Source organism: Triticum urartu, chromosome 2A (genome assembly GCF_056163025.1).
Source record: "Triticum urartu cultivar PI428250 chromosome 2A, HENAU_Tu73, whole genome shotgun sequence".
In the NCBI taxonomy this organism is placed as follows: Eukaryota; Viridiplantae; Streptophyta; class Magnoliopsida; order Poales; family Poaceae; genus Triticum; species Triticum urartu.
In genome coordinates, this window is record NC_141874.1 from 582113488 (window position 1) to 582129900 (window position 16413).

The following is a 16413-nucleotide window of genomic DNA, read 5'->3' on the forward strand; positions in this document are numbered from 1 at the left end:
CAGCCGCTGAAAGGTCGCCCCAGCGTTACGCAGCCCGAACGGCATGCACGTGTAGCAGTACACCCCACACAGGGTTAGGAAGGCTGTCTTTTCGACGTCTTCTACCGCCATCTTGATCTGGTGATACCCAGAAAAGGCATCCAAGAAGCATAGTAGGTCGCATTCCGCGGTGGAATCGACGATCTGGTCGATGCGGGGAAGCGGGAACGGATCTTGCGAGCATGCTTTGTTGAGGTTGGTGAAGTCGACACACATGCGCTCCTTCCCTCCCTTCTTTGGCACAATGACAGGGTTGGCCAACCAATCCGGGTATCGGACCTCGCGAATGACCCCAGCGGCTTCTAATTTGCGGGTCTCTTGGACGATGAAGGCTTGCTTTTCTGTGGACTGCCGCCTGGCGTTCTGCTTCACAGGGCGCATGTTGGGGCACACATTGAGGTGATGCTCGATTACTCTCCTAGGGATCCCTGCCAACTGGTCAGGCTCCCAAGCAAATACCTTCTTGTTTGCGCGCAGGAACCCGACCAGGGCCTCCTCCTGCTCGGGTTCGAGGTTGGCGCCTATGGTGAAAGTGGCGTTGGTGGACCCGTCCTCATTGACGGGTATCTGCTTGGTTTCTGCCTTGTCCTTGGTGAACAACTGTTTCTTCTTGGCGGGTGCAGCCCCCTTGGGCTCGGGGGCCTCCAAGTCGGCAGGCCGCGCCGACGCCGCCGTCCTGAAGGCGAGCTTGAGCACCCGCAGTGCGTCTCCGGTGTCCCCGTGCACGGTGAGGGCACCGCTACTCCTGGGCATCTTCATGAGGTTGTACGCCGGGTGCATCGCGACCATGAATTGGGCCAGCGCTGGGTAGCCGAGGATGGCGTTGTAGGGGAGGCCGATGGGGGCGATGTCGAAGTCGACCAGCTCCGTACAGAAGTTGTTGTAGGTGCCGAAGGTTACTGGGAGCCGGATCTGTCCCAAGGAGCTAGATGATCCGCCCCCAACGCCTGAGAAGGGCTGGCTGGGTTGCAGCCGTTCCAGGGGTATGCGGAGGAGGTTGAAGGCCTCGACTGAGAGCACGCTGAGGCCCGCACCGCCATCGATGAGAGTTCTGGTGACGGCCACCTGGCAGATGGTGGGGGTGCACAGCATGGGGAGCGCACCCGAGCAGGCCGAGTTGGGAGGGTGGTCCTCCGAGCTGAAGGTCAGGCCTGCCTTGGGCGCCGCCTGGTCCGGGAGAGCCCCCTGCCGCGTGGAAGCGGCACCGACCCGGCGGATGAACGGCTTGACGTGGTGACTTGTAGGCGGCTCCTGCGAGCCGCCCAGGAGGGCCGCGACGACCGGGGGTATTGGTGTAGCGCGATGGGCGGGGAAGAGGCCGCGGGGCTCTTCCCAAGAGGCCACGGAGGCTGCCGGCGGGTGGAGCAGCCATGTGCACGGAGCGCAGGTGGGGGCCATGGGGAGCCAGTTGGCCATGACCCTATCGTCACCTCCAGCTTCGAGGAGGGCCTCCTCGCTCGCCGGCAAGAAGGCCAGCGGATCTGTCGCGTCGCCGTAGCGCGGCGGCGTCGTTGGCTTGAACTTGTCCGGCCACCGTACCCGTTGCAGGGCTGGGGCCAGGGCTCGGAGCCCCCTGGCCCCCGTGCTGGCGCCGGCGGCCGAAGCGGTTGATGCGCTGCTCATCGCGAGGCAGGTCGTGGCGGTGGCGGAAGAGAAAACTCCGGTGCACCCCTACCTGGCGCGCCAAATGTCGGATTTCGGGTTCCGGCAGACCCTTGAGGTTCGAACACTGGGGTGCGCGCGGAGATTTCGCTTCCTACCTACCTGCACCCCTCCGCCTCGCTAAGATCTAAGCTATGGAAAGAACAACACAAGAGACACAGGGTTTATACTGGTTCGGGCCATCGTTGTGGTGTAATACCCTACTCCAGTGTGTGGTGTGGTGGGTTGCCTCTTGGGCTGATGATGATGGATGATACAAGGAACAACAACCTCGCGAGGGTCTGTTCTTGGCTGGGGCGATGAACTGCTGGGAGGAGTTCAGCCACTCCTCTCTCTCTCTCTGATCGAACCCTTCCTTCTTCACCCTTCTGAAAAAACCCCTTTGCTCTGTGGGTGGCTGGTCCTATTTATAGAGGCCCTGGTCCTCTTCCCAAATATCAAGCGGGAAGGGAGCCAACAATGGCAGGCTAATTTGAAGGGGGACAGCTAGTACTCGCTACCCTGACAAAAGTAGTCTTCGCCTGCACAAAGCTCTGGTGGTGACGCCGTCTTGGGCTCCACGATGACCTCCGTCTTGCAGTCTTCCTGGTCTTGGTCTCGTTGCACCGAAATGGCAACCTTTGCCTGATGCCTCGGTACTCCACGGCTGCGCTTGCCCCCTTTGCACCAAAGAGGAAAGGAGGACACTGCACGGGCTGGCACCCGCCTGGCGCCCCTGGTCGTCATGGCTTGCATCACGGGCACCTCGTGAGGTACCCCGCCTTGATCTCTCCGCCTCCTCGCGAGCCAGCCTAATGAGGCCATGCCTAAGGAAGCTCCGTGTCATCCGCCCCACGAAGCTTGGCCCCTCGCGAGGGTCTTGGGTCTGTATTGATGAAGATGGGCCATGCTGGGCCCCCCTTTGAGCCACGCCGCAGGCCGCAGGCAGGCCAGTCTGGGGACCCCCGTTCCCAGAACGCCGACGATCAGATCTCACTCTCGTAAGTGGCCGTGTAGGGATTGACAACCCCTATTCGCGTTGGTTGCGAGGATTTATTTGTTTTGTGCAGGTACGAGGGACTCGCGCGTAGCCTCCTACTGGATTGATACCTTGGTTCTCAAAAACTGAGGGAAATACTTACGCTAGTTTGCTGCATCATCCCTTCCTCTTCGGGGAAAACCAACGCAGTGCTCAAGAGGTAGCAAGAAGGATTTCTGGCGCCGTTGCCGCGGAGGTCTATGCAAAAGTCAACATACCAAGTACCCATCACATACCCTTATCTCCCGCATTACATTATTTGCCATTTGCCTCTCGTTTTCCTCTCCCCCACTTCACCCTTGCCGTTTTATTCACCCTCTCTCTCTATCCTCCATCTCTTTCTCTATTTGTCTCTTTTTGCCCGCTTGTTTTTTATTTGCTTGTGTGTTAGTTTGCTTGCTTGTCACGATGGCTCAAGATAATACTAAATTATGTGACTTCACCAATACCAACAACAATGATTTTATTAGCACTCCGGTTGCTCCTCTTACCGATGCTGAATCTTGTGAAATTAATACTGCCTTGCTGAATCTTGTCATGAAAGATCCGTTTTCCGGCCTTCCTAGTGAAGATGCCGCTACCCATCTAAATAGCTTCGTTGATTTGTGTGATATGCAAAAGAAGAAAGATGTGGATAATGATATTGTTAAATTGAAGCTATTTCCTTTTTCACTTAGAGATCGTGCTAAAGCTTGGTTTTCGTCTTTGCCTAAAAATAGTATTGATTCATGGAATAAGTGCAAAGATGCTTTTATATTTAAGTATTTTCCTCCCACTAAGATCATCTCTCTTAGAAACGATATTATGAATTTTAAGCAACTTGATCATGAACATGTTGCACAAGCTTGGGAGAGAATGAAACTAATGATACGTAATTGCCCTACTCATGGTTTAAATTTGTGGATGATTATACAAAAAATTTATGCCGGATTGAATTTTGCTTCTAGAAATCTTTTAGATTCGGCACTTTAGGAGAATCTAATAAACTCCTAGATAATATTATGGTTAATTATTCTCAATGGCATACTGAAAGATCTACTAATAAAAAGGTGCATGCGATAGAAGAAATTAATGTTTTGAGTGGAAAGATAAATGAACTTATGAAATTATTTGCTAATAAGAGTGTTTCTTCTGATCCTAATGATATTCCCTTGCCTACTTTGATTGAGAATAATAATGAATCTATGGATGTGAATTTTGTTGGTAGGAACAATTTTCGTAACAACGCGTATAGAGGAAATTTTAATCCTAGGCCTTATCCTAGTAATCCCTCTAATAATTATGGTAATTCCTACAACAATTCCTATGGAAATTATAATATGATGCCCTCTGATTTTGAATCTAATATTAAAGAATTTATTACTTCGCAAAAGAATTTTAATGCTTTGATTGAAGAAAAAATGCTTAAGATTGATGAGTTGGCTAGGAACGTTGATAGAATTTCTCTTGATGTTGATTCTTTGAAACTTAGATCTATTCCACCTAAGCATGATATCAATGAGTCTCTCAAAGCCACGAGAATTTCCATTGATGAGTGCAAAGAAAGAACCGCTAGGATGCATGCTAAGAAAGATGCCTTTATAACATCGTGTTCTCCTAGTTCCTATGAAAATAATGATGAAGATCTAAAAGTTATTGATGTGTCCCCTATTAAATCTTTGTTTTGCAATATGAATCTTGATAATAATGGGACTGAATATGATCCACCTTTACCTAGAAGGCGTTCCAAGAATTCGGAATTTTTTGATCTTGATGCTAAAATTGATAAAAGTGGGATTGAAGAAATTAAAACCCTAGATGTTGCTAAACCCACTATTATGGATTTCAAGGAATTTAACTATGAAAATTGCTCTTTGATTGATGGTATTTCCTTGTTGCAATCCGTGCTAAATTCTCCTCATGCTTATAGTCAAAATAAAGCGTTTACTAAACATATCGTTGATGCCTTGATGCAATCTTGTGAAGAAAAACTTGAATTGGAAGTTTCTATCTCTAGAAAGCTTTATGATGAGTGGGAACCTGCCGGTGTCAAAACCAGCGGATCTCGGGTAGGGGGTCCCGAACTGTGCGTCTAAGGCGGATGGTAACAGGAGGCAGGGGACACGATGTTTACCCAGGTTCGGGCCCTCTTGATGGAGTTAATACCCTACGTCCTGCTTGATTGTTCTTGATGATATGAGTATTACAAGAGTTGATCTACCGCGAGATCAAATAGGCTAAACCCTAGAAGCTATCCTATGGTATGGTTGTATCTTGTCCTACGGACTAAAACCCTCCGTTTTATATAGACACCGGTGGGGGCTAGGGTTACACAAGGTCGGTTACAAAGGAGGAGATATACATATCCGTATTGCCTAGCTTGCCTTCCACGCCAAGTAGAGTCCCATCCGGACATGGGACAAAGTCTTCAATCTCGTATCTTCATAGTCCAATAGTCCGGCCAAAGGATATAGTCCGGCTGTCCGGAGACCCCCTAATCCAGGACTCCCTCAGCACCCGTGAACCAGGCTTCAATGACGATGAGTCCGGCGCGCAGTATTGTGTTCGGCATTGCAAGGCGGGTTCCTCCTCTGCATACACCATGGAAGAGTTTTGAATACAAGGATAGTGTCCGGCCTTGCAAAATAAGTTCCAGATACCACTGTAGAGAGAATAATATTTCCACAACTCTAATCTGCTGACACGTTTTGACAGCATGACATCACGCCATGGCCCGATCATTATTTGAGCCGTTTTTCTCAACCATCTCTGCACATAACGCGAGGTGGTTTTCTTGACACGTCTTGTCAAAGCAGAGATCGTGTCTCCCTTATCACGGGATTCTCATCAATATAGACGTGGGTAACCCAACCGTGCCCGTTGGTATGACTCCTAGATCTTAGGCAAGTCCCAAACGGCCACGAGGAGGACGCTTGATATTCACCCTCTTTATAAAGGGGACGAGGCTTTTTCTTTTTTCCCTCCCGTGCTCAATCGAATCCTTCCCCCGCCTCGAGTTCTAACACCCAATGCTCAGGTCAGGTGCTTCGGACCTTCAACTATGTCCGGATCCAACCTTCAAGGTCGGTGGATGCCTTCCTCTGTCACAGAGGAGGACATCAAGAAGTTGAGAGAGGCCAGATATCTGACTGCCGAAATTTCGCATAGGCTGCCTGCCCGAGGGCAGGTCGTCCCTACTCCCGAACCCAACGAGAGCGTCGTGTTCATCTCCCACTTCCTCCGAGGACTAGGCCTCGCTCTGGATCCCTTTGTTAGGGGTCTTATGTTCTATTATGGGCTGGATTTTCACGATTTGGCCCCGGATTCCCTTCTTCACATCTCGTCATTTATTGTCGTATCTGAGGCCCCGGATTACCCCTCACTTCGGCCTGTGGCTCAAGACCTTCGATGTGAAGCCGAAGATGATCGAGGGGCGGCACGCAGCGTGCGAAGGTGCTTTAATAAGAAAAATCGCTGACGCTCCATGGCCAGAGGGTTCCTTCCCAGAGGTGTCCGGATTGTGGCAGCGGGAGTGGTTTTACATCACAGCTCCCCAAAGTGCCAAGTGGGTAGCTGCCCCCACCTTTCGCTCGGGCCCCCCACCGCAACTAATGTCATGGATCAGCAAGGGGCTGAGCTGTGGTCCAGCAAAGGACGTGCCAATACTGTAGAGCCATATCCGAGATCTCTTTGAGAGAGATTTCAGTCTAGTTATGGTAATGCAAGTTATGCTACCTCGTCGAGTCCAGCCTTGCAAACGCCGGCCCCTCCGCATGTGGGAATTCAACCCGGAAGGACCGCGAGCTATTCAGCATTTCCTCGGCATGACGTTCGAAGAGATGTACAAATCGTTCTTTGGACCCCAAATAGAGTGTCCGGACACCACCGAGGACGTGGGTCTGAGCTGCAACCGCCCCGCTGCCCAAGTAAGTAATCCCATGTCGAACCTACCGTCCTTTTATTTATCATGGCATCATTCTAAAGAGCCGCTCTTTGACCAGGATTGGATAACAAAGGCGATGATGATCAGGTGTTCGGCCTCCCTTCCCGAGGGCTTGGACAATCCGGTACTGGACAAGATGCTCGAGCCGACGCCTTATCCAGTGCCCTCAAAGGAAGATGATGGGGGGAATAGAGAGGGCGGAAGCGGGCCTTACTCGCTACTTATTCTAGCCGGGGGAATGAGCGCCTCCACGAGGGAGGACAACCAAAGGGAAGAATCCAACATTCTCTCTCCCGGGGGAAGGAAGAGGACTACCTCGGAAGATCCGAAAACTAAGGTTTCCAAACGGGAGAAGAAATCTTCATCAGAGGGTCCTGCCTCAGGGGGTATTCTTGCCGCACAACGTCCACGCGGGGATCAGCCCTCTACCGAGCTGTAAGTAATCAAAAAGTACTTAATAGTGGAAACATCCTACCTTACTTCCGAAGACAATAACCGATGCTTATAAATTGTAGTCCGGATCGTAGCCCTTCTCGACAGAGTTCGTCTTCGGGGGATCTTCTTTCAGAGATTATGGAGAGCGAAATGCCTCCCCCTGACACCCCGCCTCATGAAGCGGGCGACCTTGAAGTGTCGTCGCGAAGGGTATCTCCGGATCCACTAAGGCCAGAGGATAACCCTTTGGCTACCCGGAATCCCCAGTATCTGGCTCCTAAGGAGAGCGACAACAAGGGTCCGTACAATGTGCGGTCGGACGCGCTGAAGGATCTTCTGGGGCAAGCGGCCGTCTCAAAAGCGCATCGTACGCTAATGGGTACGGTAATTGAAACGATTTCATCCGCTGAAAGCGGTTTGCATGAAGCCTTTATGAGTCTGCTGAAAGGCTTCGAGGTACGTGAGATAGTGTATGTTTTTGATAGTACCGCATACGTTAGGTGTGCCCTATGTAGATAGTAGCCCCTGAGACTCTGGTTGTCGTCGAGAACGGCGGCAACCCGAGGATCATATACCCAGGTAATAATTCGACTACCTTTATGTGCAGGTGGCTGAGGCTACGGTGGCTAGCCAAACTGATGGATTTACCGTGCTAAAGCGACAACTTGATGCGGCCGATGCCGATATCGTGCTTGTCAACCAGTGGCTTGACGAGGCACAGGGTGAGTGATTTCTCTGGTGATCGTCACATAATAAGAGTAGCATGATGCTAGTATCTTTAATATGTTGTGACTGCAGATGGAGCTGCCATCGTGGAGACCCTTCGGGCGGAGCTTGCCCGAGCCAAGGAGCAAGCAAGGAGTAGCAATGCGGCCGCTCTAAAGGCGGCCGAAGAGTTAAGGGCCGAACAGGCTGCGCATTGCGAGAGCAAGGAAAAAAATAGCCAAGATGGCTGTAGAGTTAAAAGATGCCGCTGACCATCACCAGCTTCTCAAATAAGGAAACCAGGCGAAGGCGACGGACCTGGAGAAGGCCCTGGTGGCTGCCAAGGAAGCCCGCTCCAAAATTAGAGCGACGAAGGAGGAGCTGAATCAAGCTGCAGATATCATGTCTGGGAAGCCCTTCTTGTTGCGTACTAAGTTCGGAGATCTGAAGTATGCTCCTCTGGACCGGCTATGGAGTTCTGTGGACGCCTACGTGGATTTGGTTGCAAGTGCTGCTGATGTAGCCGAGTATTTCAAGGATCAGAAAGGTGCCGAAGTGGAAAAGCTGTTCTGGTCACAGTTTCACGCTCCAGTCCGTCCACTGCTGTTGAATGAGCGAATGGCCGAGTGGGCCGAGCTCCATAGGTTGTCCGGACTTGCCATGAGGTCTGTTGTGGATCACTTGTGGCCGGGAGGGCCAAGGCCGAATAGCTACTTTAGTTTAGTGCAACAACTCCTTGGTGTTGTGCCACGCATCGATGCTGTAAAGAGATCGGCGTGCAGAGAGGGTGCGTGGATGGCCTTTGCCCTTGTCAAGACATACTGCGCGGAGATGGAGGCCACCACTGTTGCGACACCGGGTTCGGTCGTAGGCCGAGTGGCTGCCGAGCACTACTTTGAAGACGTTCTTGAAGGCGCTCGTTCGATAGAGGCTCAGTGCTCGAAGAATATTAAGTTCTAGTGACATGTATTCCCATTGTAAAAACAATGTTTTATTGAATTATCAAGGCTATATTTATACTTTTGCCTGAAAGTACTATGATGCCTCCTGTGCAGCCGTTTATGTATATATGTATATAACCTGAAAGTTTGCAGTCGTCGGCTTCCGCCCCCATGCATATAATGCGAGGGTGTTCGCAGAAAATGCATATCCACACTTGATCCAACATCTTGGTCCATTAAGGAGGTGATAGCACAGCGAACGAGGCAATCGGACTATATTGCTTTAACACTTTCACTTAGCCATAGGAGTTTGACGGTGGGGCTACTATATAGCCCTTGGTACTTCTGCGCTCGTCCGAATACGGGGCGCGTACGTACATGACTGGGAAACGGCCCTTCGTTAATGCGGAGGAATCCCAAAGATTCCGATGAGTCATCGAGTGGTTGACCAGTCTCTCGCTATATCATGACAGTCAGTTTCGGCTTTCTCTACTGAGGTGCTCATCCGGATGAACCAGGGCACAATCGCAGTAGTTCTCCTAGTGCTACCTTAGCCGATATAACGGAATGTAAGGTACCAAAATGTGGGAGCCGAGCAAACCCAACATGTGACCAAAGACATGATTCAGAGCTAATGCATATAGGGCCAAACTCGCGATGCCGAACACTCCCTAAGGCGTTCGGTCTTTATAACATATACCGGGCTAAAAAATTCCCTTAATAAGAAACCCCATGTGTCAAGGTACGTGCAAAATCCTGGCGTGGCCACATGCCAATAACGCCAGCATCCTTCTCGGTTGTGTGGAGTATCCGGAGGATGTGAGCAACAAGAGACAGTAAAAATGGTTTACGCGAGGTCTTAATCTAAAAAGAAACCTTTGGGCGGGTCCCTGCTGCACGTCTACGCCTGTGTCTCCGTTGTGCCATGTCCTGGACGGGTGTAGCACGATTGTCATCTGTAAAAGGAAAGAACTTAGGTGAAATTTGCCATGCCAAAAAGAAGAATTGGTTATTATCAATGAACTATCAAAATTCAAGATAAGCCAAGTTGAGCCGGGCTGGCCCTGATTACACGCGGGAAGCCCCTAGTATCGTTTATGAGGGTTTGATCATCGAACCAATATCATGTATGTATGATGGAACGCCAGATTCGTTTAACCGTGTCTGTGGTCTTAACGACCTGCCATTTTTTCTGGTTGGTGAGGCCGTCTAGTTTGCGGCTGTTAGAGCCGCCACAACCTCTTCCGTACTTAGGAAAGGTTCGGTATTTCCGCTAACTGAGATGATGCCACGTGGACCGGGCATCTTAAGCTTGAGAAAAGCATAATGCGGTATTGTGCTAAAACGAGCGAAAGCCATTCTTCCGAGTAGTGCTTGATAACCACTTCGGAATGGGGCGATGTGAAAAGTTAACCTTTCTCTTCGGAAGTTATCGGGAGAACCGAATACCACCTCTAGTAGTAGAGAGTCCGTACAGCAGGCCTCTTGGCCTGGTATTACTCCCTTTAAGGTAGTATTACTGTGGCTTATTTGTGTCGGGTCTATCCCCATTTTGCGGAATGTGTCCTGATATATCAGATTTAGATCACTGCCGCCGTCCATGAGGACTCGTGTGAAATGGTACCCATTTATTATTGGGTCTAACACCAAGGCCGTCAGTCCTTCGTGTCAGATATTTGTCTCGTGATCCCTACGATCAAAAGTGATCGGGCAGGGCAACCAGGGGTTGAACCTAGGGGTGACGGGCTCTATGGCGCGTGTGCCTCGGAGTGCATGCTTGCTTCTCCTCTTTGTCACATGGATCACGTTTACTGTTTTAACCTCTGGTGGGAACTTTTTCTGTCCTCCGGCGCTTTGCTGGCGAGGTTCATCCTTGTCTTCGCTTGGTGTCTCTTCCCCTTTGTGTTCGGCGTTTAGCTTTCCGTCCTACTTGAAGACCCAACATTCTCTGTGGGTATGATTTGCAGGTTTGTCTGGGGTGCCATGAATCTGACAGAGTTTGTCAAGAATTTTGTTTAGGCCAGATTGTCCTTCTCTTCTGCCTTTGAAAGGCTTTTTCCGCTGACCTGGTCGGGAGCCCCTAAATCTGGCGTTTACCGCCGTGTTATCTGGGCTACCTTCTTTATTTCAATGCTTGTTTTTGTTGCGTCGTGGTTTACCATTGCCATCCCTGACTTCGGGTGTGCTTGGGTCGCTGGTGCTGCTACGGGCCAACCAGCTATCCTCGCCCGCACAAAAGCGGGTCATGAGGCTTGTTAGGGCTGCCACTGTTCTTGGTTTTTCTTGGCCGAGGTGCCTGGCGAGCCATTCGTCTCGGACACTGTGTTTAAAAGTTGCTAAGGCTTCGGCGTCCGGACAGTCGACGATTTGGTTCTTCTTGGTGAGGAACCTGTTCCAAAGCTTTCGGGCGGACTCTCCAGACTGTTGGATTATATGACTTAAATCGTCTGCATCTGGAGGTCGGACATAAGTCCCTTGAAAATTGGCCTGAAAAGCGTCCTCGAGCTCCTCCCAACTTCCAATTGAGTTTTCGGGGAGGCTTTTCAGCCACCGAGCTGGCCCTTTAAGCTTGAGGGGCAAGTATTTAATGGCATGGAGATCGTCTCCACGAGCCATATGAATATGGAGGATAAAGTACTCTATCCAGACTCCAGGGTCTGTGGTCCCGTCGTACGCCTCTATGTTCACCGGTTTGAATCCCTCTAGGAATTCGTGATCCCGCACCTCATCAGTGAAACATAAGGGGTGTGCGGCACCCCTGTATTGGGATGTGCCATGGTGTTCGGATGGTTGTAGTATTCGGTGTTGGTTTTGTATCGTAGCGCGCTTCCTAGATCCATAGATGGATCTGGTCGTGCCAGATTTTTGACGCAAGTTCTCACGTAGATCGTGTGTTGACTTATGCACGACTTTGTTAGCCGCTCTATCGCGTTCACAAGGTGGTGGATCCGGCCGATTGGCCGTATCATTCTTCGTCTGTATGGGCTCTAAGGCCTCATCGTCGAATTCCGGTAATAGCTTGCGCTTTGGATAGCTATTTTTATGGTAACTTCCACCATACTTTGTTACTTTGTTCCACCTGTTGTTGAGCGTATCTTGTGCGACCTTGAGCCTTTGCTTCTATTTCTTCAGGCTCCTCGCTGTGGCAATAAGCCTTCTGTGGAGGTTCTTTTGCTCCAAGTGCGTTTCCGGGATGATGTGTGCATCTTCGTCCGGACTGTTTTCTTCCCCAGACGGGGTTTGATGAGGCTTATCCTTGGCGTCGTTGTGTTCGGACGTCGGATCCGTACTATGTTTGCAGTTTGCATCTTGATCGTGCTCTGCCACCGGGGTGGTGCATTCGTCGTTTCTTCTAGAGTCGACTGGACTGTTATTTCCTCTTGCGCTGTTATCGCTGTTTTTGCTATGGCGGGACTTAGAGCGGCGTCGCTGACGTCGGCGCTTGGGTTGCTTCTTGGAGGGGTCATCCTCCGCTGTCTCATCGCCATTGCCTTCTTTGGGGGTGTCCACCATGTATATATCATATGATGAGGTGGCGGTCTAGTGCCCTGAGGGCAATGGTTCCTATTCGTCTCCGGCTTCGTCATCCATACCGTTGAAGTCTTCGGAGTCGAAGTCGAGCATGTCGGTTAAGTCGTCGATAGTGGCTACTAAGTGGGTGGTGGGTCGGCAGCAAATTTCTTCGTCGTCCGCATCCCATTCTAGCCGGACATAGTTCGGCCAAGGTTCTCCTGACAGGGAGAGAGACCTTAATGAATTTATGATGTCGCCGAAGGGCGAGTGCTGAAAGATATCCGCAGAGGTGAACTCCATGATCGATGCCCAGTCGGATTCGACGGGTACGGATGTGAGCGGCTTGGAGTCCGTGGCCGGGGAAGAACCCAGTGGTTCGGCAATACGGCTCTTGTAAGGGGTGAAGTCAGTATCTGGCTCTATCGCCACTGAGAGGGCGGCCTCCATGGCAGGGTCTATCCCTCCGCTCTCGGACGGCGCGATTTGCTCCAGATTAACGGCCGGAGTAGTTGCGGATGCGATCTCCCGAACACTGTCCGACGACAGAGTTACGTCATGCTCGTCATGACTGTGCGGCATATCTGACATGGGCTCGAATCCGTCGAAGATCAAGTCTCCGCAGATGTGGGCGGTGTAGTTTAAGTTTCCGAACCTGACCTGATGGCCAGGGGCGTAGCTCTCGATCTGCTCCAGATGGCCAAGCGAATTGGCCCGCAGTGCGAAGCCACCAAATACAAAGATCTATCCGGGGAGGAAAGCCTCACCCTGGACCGCATCGCTAGCGATGATCGAAGGAGCCATCAAGCCTTATGGTGACGACACAGTGGAAATCTCAATGAAAGCACCAATGTCGGTGTCAAAACCGGCGGATCTCGGGTAGGGGGTCCCGAACTGTGCGTCTAAGGCGGATGGTAACAGGAGGCAGGGGACACGATGTTTACCCAGGTTCGGGCCCTCTTGATGGAGGTAATACCCTACGTCCTACTTGATTGTTCTTGATGATATGAGTATTACAAGAGTTGATCTACCGCGAGATCAAAGAGGCTAAACCCTAGAAGCTAGCCTATGGTATGGTTGTATCTTGTCCTACGGACTAAAACCCTCCGGTTTATATAGACACTAGAGGAGGCTAGGGTTACACAAGGTCGGTTACAAAGGAGGAGATATACATATCCGTATTTCCTAGCTTACCTTCCACGCCAAGTAGAGTCCCATCTGGACACGGGACAAAGTCTTCAATCTCGTATCTTCATAGTCCAACAGCCCGACCAAAGGATATAGTCCGGCTGTCCGGAGACCCCCTAATCCAGGACTCCCTCAGAACCAACTATTAAAATTAAAATTAAAGATCATGAATGCTATGCTTTATGTGATTTGGGTGCTAGTGTTTCCACGATTCCAAAGACTTTGTGTGATTTGTTAGGTTTCCGTGATTTTGATGATTGCTCTTTACACTTGCACCTTGCGGGTTCCACTATTAAGAAACCTATGGGAAGAATTAATGATGTTCTTATTGTTGAAAATAGGAATTATGTGCCCCTAGATTTTATTGTTCTTGACATATATTGCAATCCTTCATGTCCTATTATTCTTGGTAAACCTTTCCGTAGAACGATTGGTGCAATTATTGATATGAAGGAAGGAAATATTAGATTCCAATTTCCATTAAGGAAAGGCATGGAACACTTTCCTAGAAATAAAATTAAATTACCTTATGAATCTATTATGAGAGCCACTTATGGATTGCCTACCAAAGATGGCAATACCTAGATCTATCCTTGCTTGTTATACCTAGCTAGGGGAGTTAAACGATAGCGCTTGTTGGGAGGCAACCCAATTTTATTTTTATTCCTTGCTTTTTGCTACTGTTTAGTAATAAATAATTTATCTAGCCTCTGTTTTGGTTGTGTTTTTTGTGTTTAATTAGTGTTTTTGCCAAGTAGAACCGTTGGGAAGACTTGGGGAAAGTCTTGTTACACTTGCTGTAAAAAACAGAAACTTTAGCGCTCACGAGAACTACTAAAGTGATATTTAGTTAATTATTTGTGCAGATGATTAATATATAAATTCCTCACGTCCAAAAATTTATTTTCGAATTTTTGGTGTTCCAGATCTTGCGCTAGCTGCAGATTACTACAGATTGTTCTGTTTTTTACAGATTCTGTTTTTCGTGTGTTGTTTGCTTATTTTGATGAATCTATGGCTAGTAAAATAGTTTATAAACCATAGAGAAGTTGGAATACAGTAGGTATAACACCAATATAAATAAAGAATGAGTTCATTACAGTACCTTAAAGTGTTCTTTTGTTTTCTTTTGCTAAGGGAGCTTACGAGATTTTCTACTTTAATTTTTGTGTTGTGAAGTTTTCAAGTTTTGGGTAAAGATTTGATGGATTATGGAACAAGGAGTGGCAAGAGCCTTAGCTTGGGGATGCCCATGGCACCCCCAAGATAATCTAAGGACACCTAAAAGCCAAAGCTTGGGGATGCCCCAGAAGGCATCCCCTCTTTCGTCTACTTCTATCGGTAACTTTACTTGGAGCTATATTTTTATTCGCCACATGATATGTGTTTTGCTTGGAGCGTCTTGTATGATTTGAGTATTTACTTTTTAGTTTACCACAATCATCCTTGCTGTACACACCTTTTGAGAGATCCATACATGATTTGTAATTTGTTAGAATACTCTATGTGCTTCGCTTATATCTTTTGAGTTATATAGTTTTTCTCTAGTACTTCACTTATATCTTTTAGAGCACGGTGGTGGATTTGTTTTATAGAAACTATTGATCTTTCATGCTTCACTTAGATTATTTTGAGAGTCTTAAATAGCATGGTAATTTTCTTAAAATCCTAATATGCTTGGTATACAAGATTAATAATAAAACTTTCTTATGAGTGTGTTGAATACTATGAGAAGTTTGATGGTTGATAATTGTTTTGAGATATGAAGATGGTGATATTAAAGTTGTGCTAGTTGAGTAGTTGTGAATTTGAAGAATACTTGTGTTAAAGTTTGGGATTCCCGTAGCATGCACGTATGGTGAACCGTTATGTGATGAAGTCGGAGCATGATTTATTTTTTGATTGTCTTCCTTATGAGTGGCGGTCGGGGACGAGCGATGGTATTTTCCTACCAATCTATCCCCCTAGGAGCATGCGCGTAATACTTTGCTTTGATAAGTTGTAGATTTTTGCAATAAGTATATGAGTTCTTTATGACTAATGTTGAGTCCATGGATTATACACTTTTCTCACCCTTCCACCTCTGCTAGCCTCTCTAATACCGCGCACCTTTCGTCGGTATCATACACCCACCATATACCTTCCTCAAAACAGCCACCATACCTTCCTATTATGGCATTTCCATAGCCATTCCGAGATATATTTTCATGCAACTTTCCACCGTCCCGTTTATTATGACACACTCCATCATTGTCATATTGCTTAGCATGATCATGTAGTTGACATAGTATTTGTGGCAAAGCCACCGTTCATAATTCGTTCATACATGTCACTCATGAGTCATTGCATCCCGGTACACCGCCGGAGGCATTCATATAGAGTCATATTTTGTTCTAAGTATCAAGTTGTAATTGTTGAGTTGTAAGAAAATAAAAGTGTGATGATCATCATTATTAGAGCATTGTGCCAGTGAGGAAAGGATGATGGAGACTATGATTCCCCCACAAGTCGGGATGAGGCTCCAGACGAAAAAAAGAGAGAAAGAAAAGAGGCCATAAAAAAGAAAAAAAGAGAAGGCCCAAATAAAAAAATGAGAGAAAAGAGAGAAGGGGCAATGGTACTATCCTTTTACCACACTTGTGCTTCAAAGTAGCACCATGATCTTCATGATAGAGAGTCTCCTATGTTATCACTTCCATATACTAGTGGGAATTTTTCATTATAGAACTTGTCTTGTATATTCCAATGACGGGCTTCCTCAAAATGCCCTAGGTCTTCACGAGCAAGCAAGTTGGATGCACACCCACTTAGTTTCTTTTGTTGAGCTTTCATATACTTATAGCTCTAGTGCATCCGTTGCATGGCAATCCCTACTCACTCACATTGATATCTATTGATGGGCATCTCCATAGCCCGTTGATACGCCTAGTTGTTGTGAGACTATCTTCTCCCTTTTTTGTCTTCTCCACAACCACCATTCTATTCCACCTATA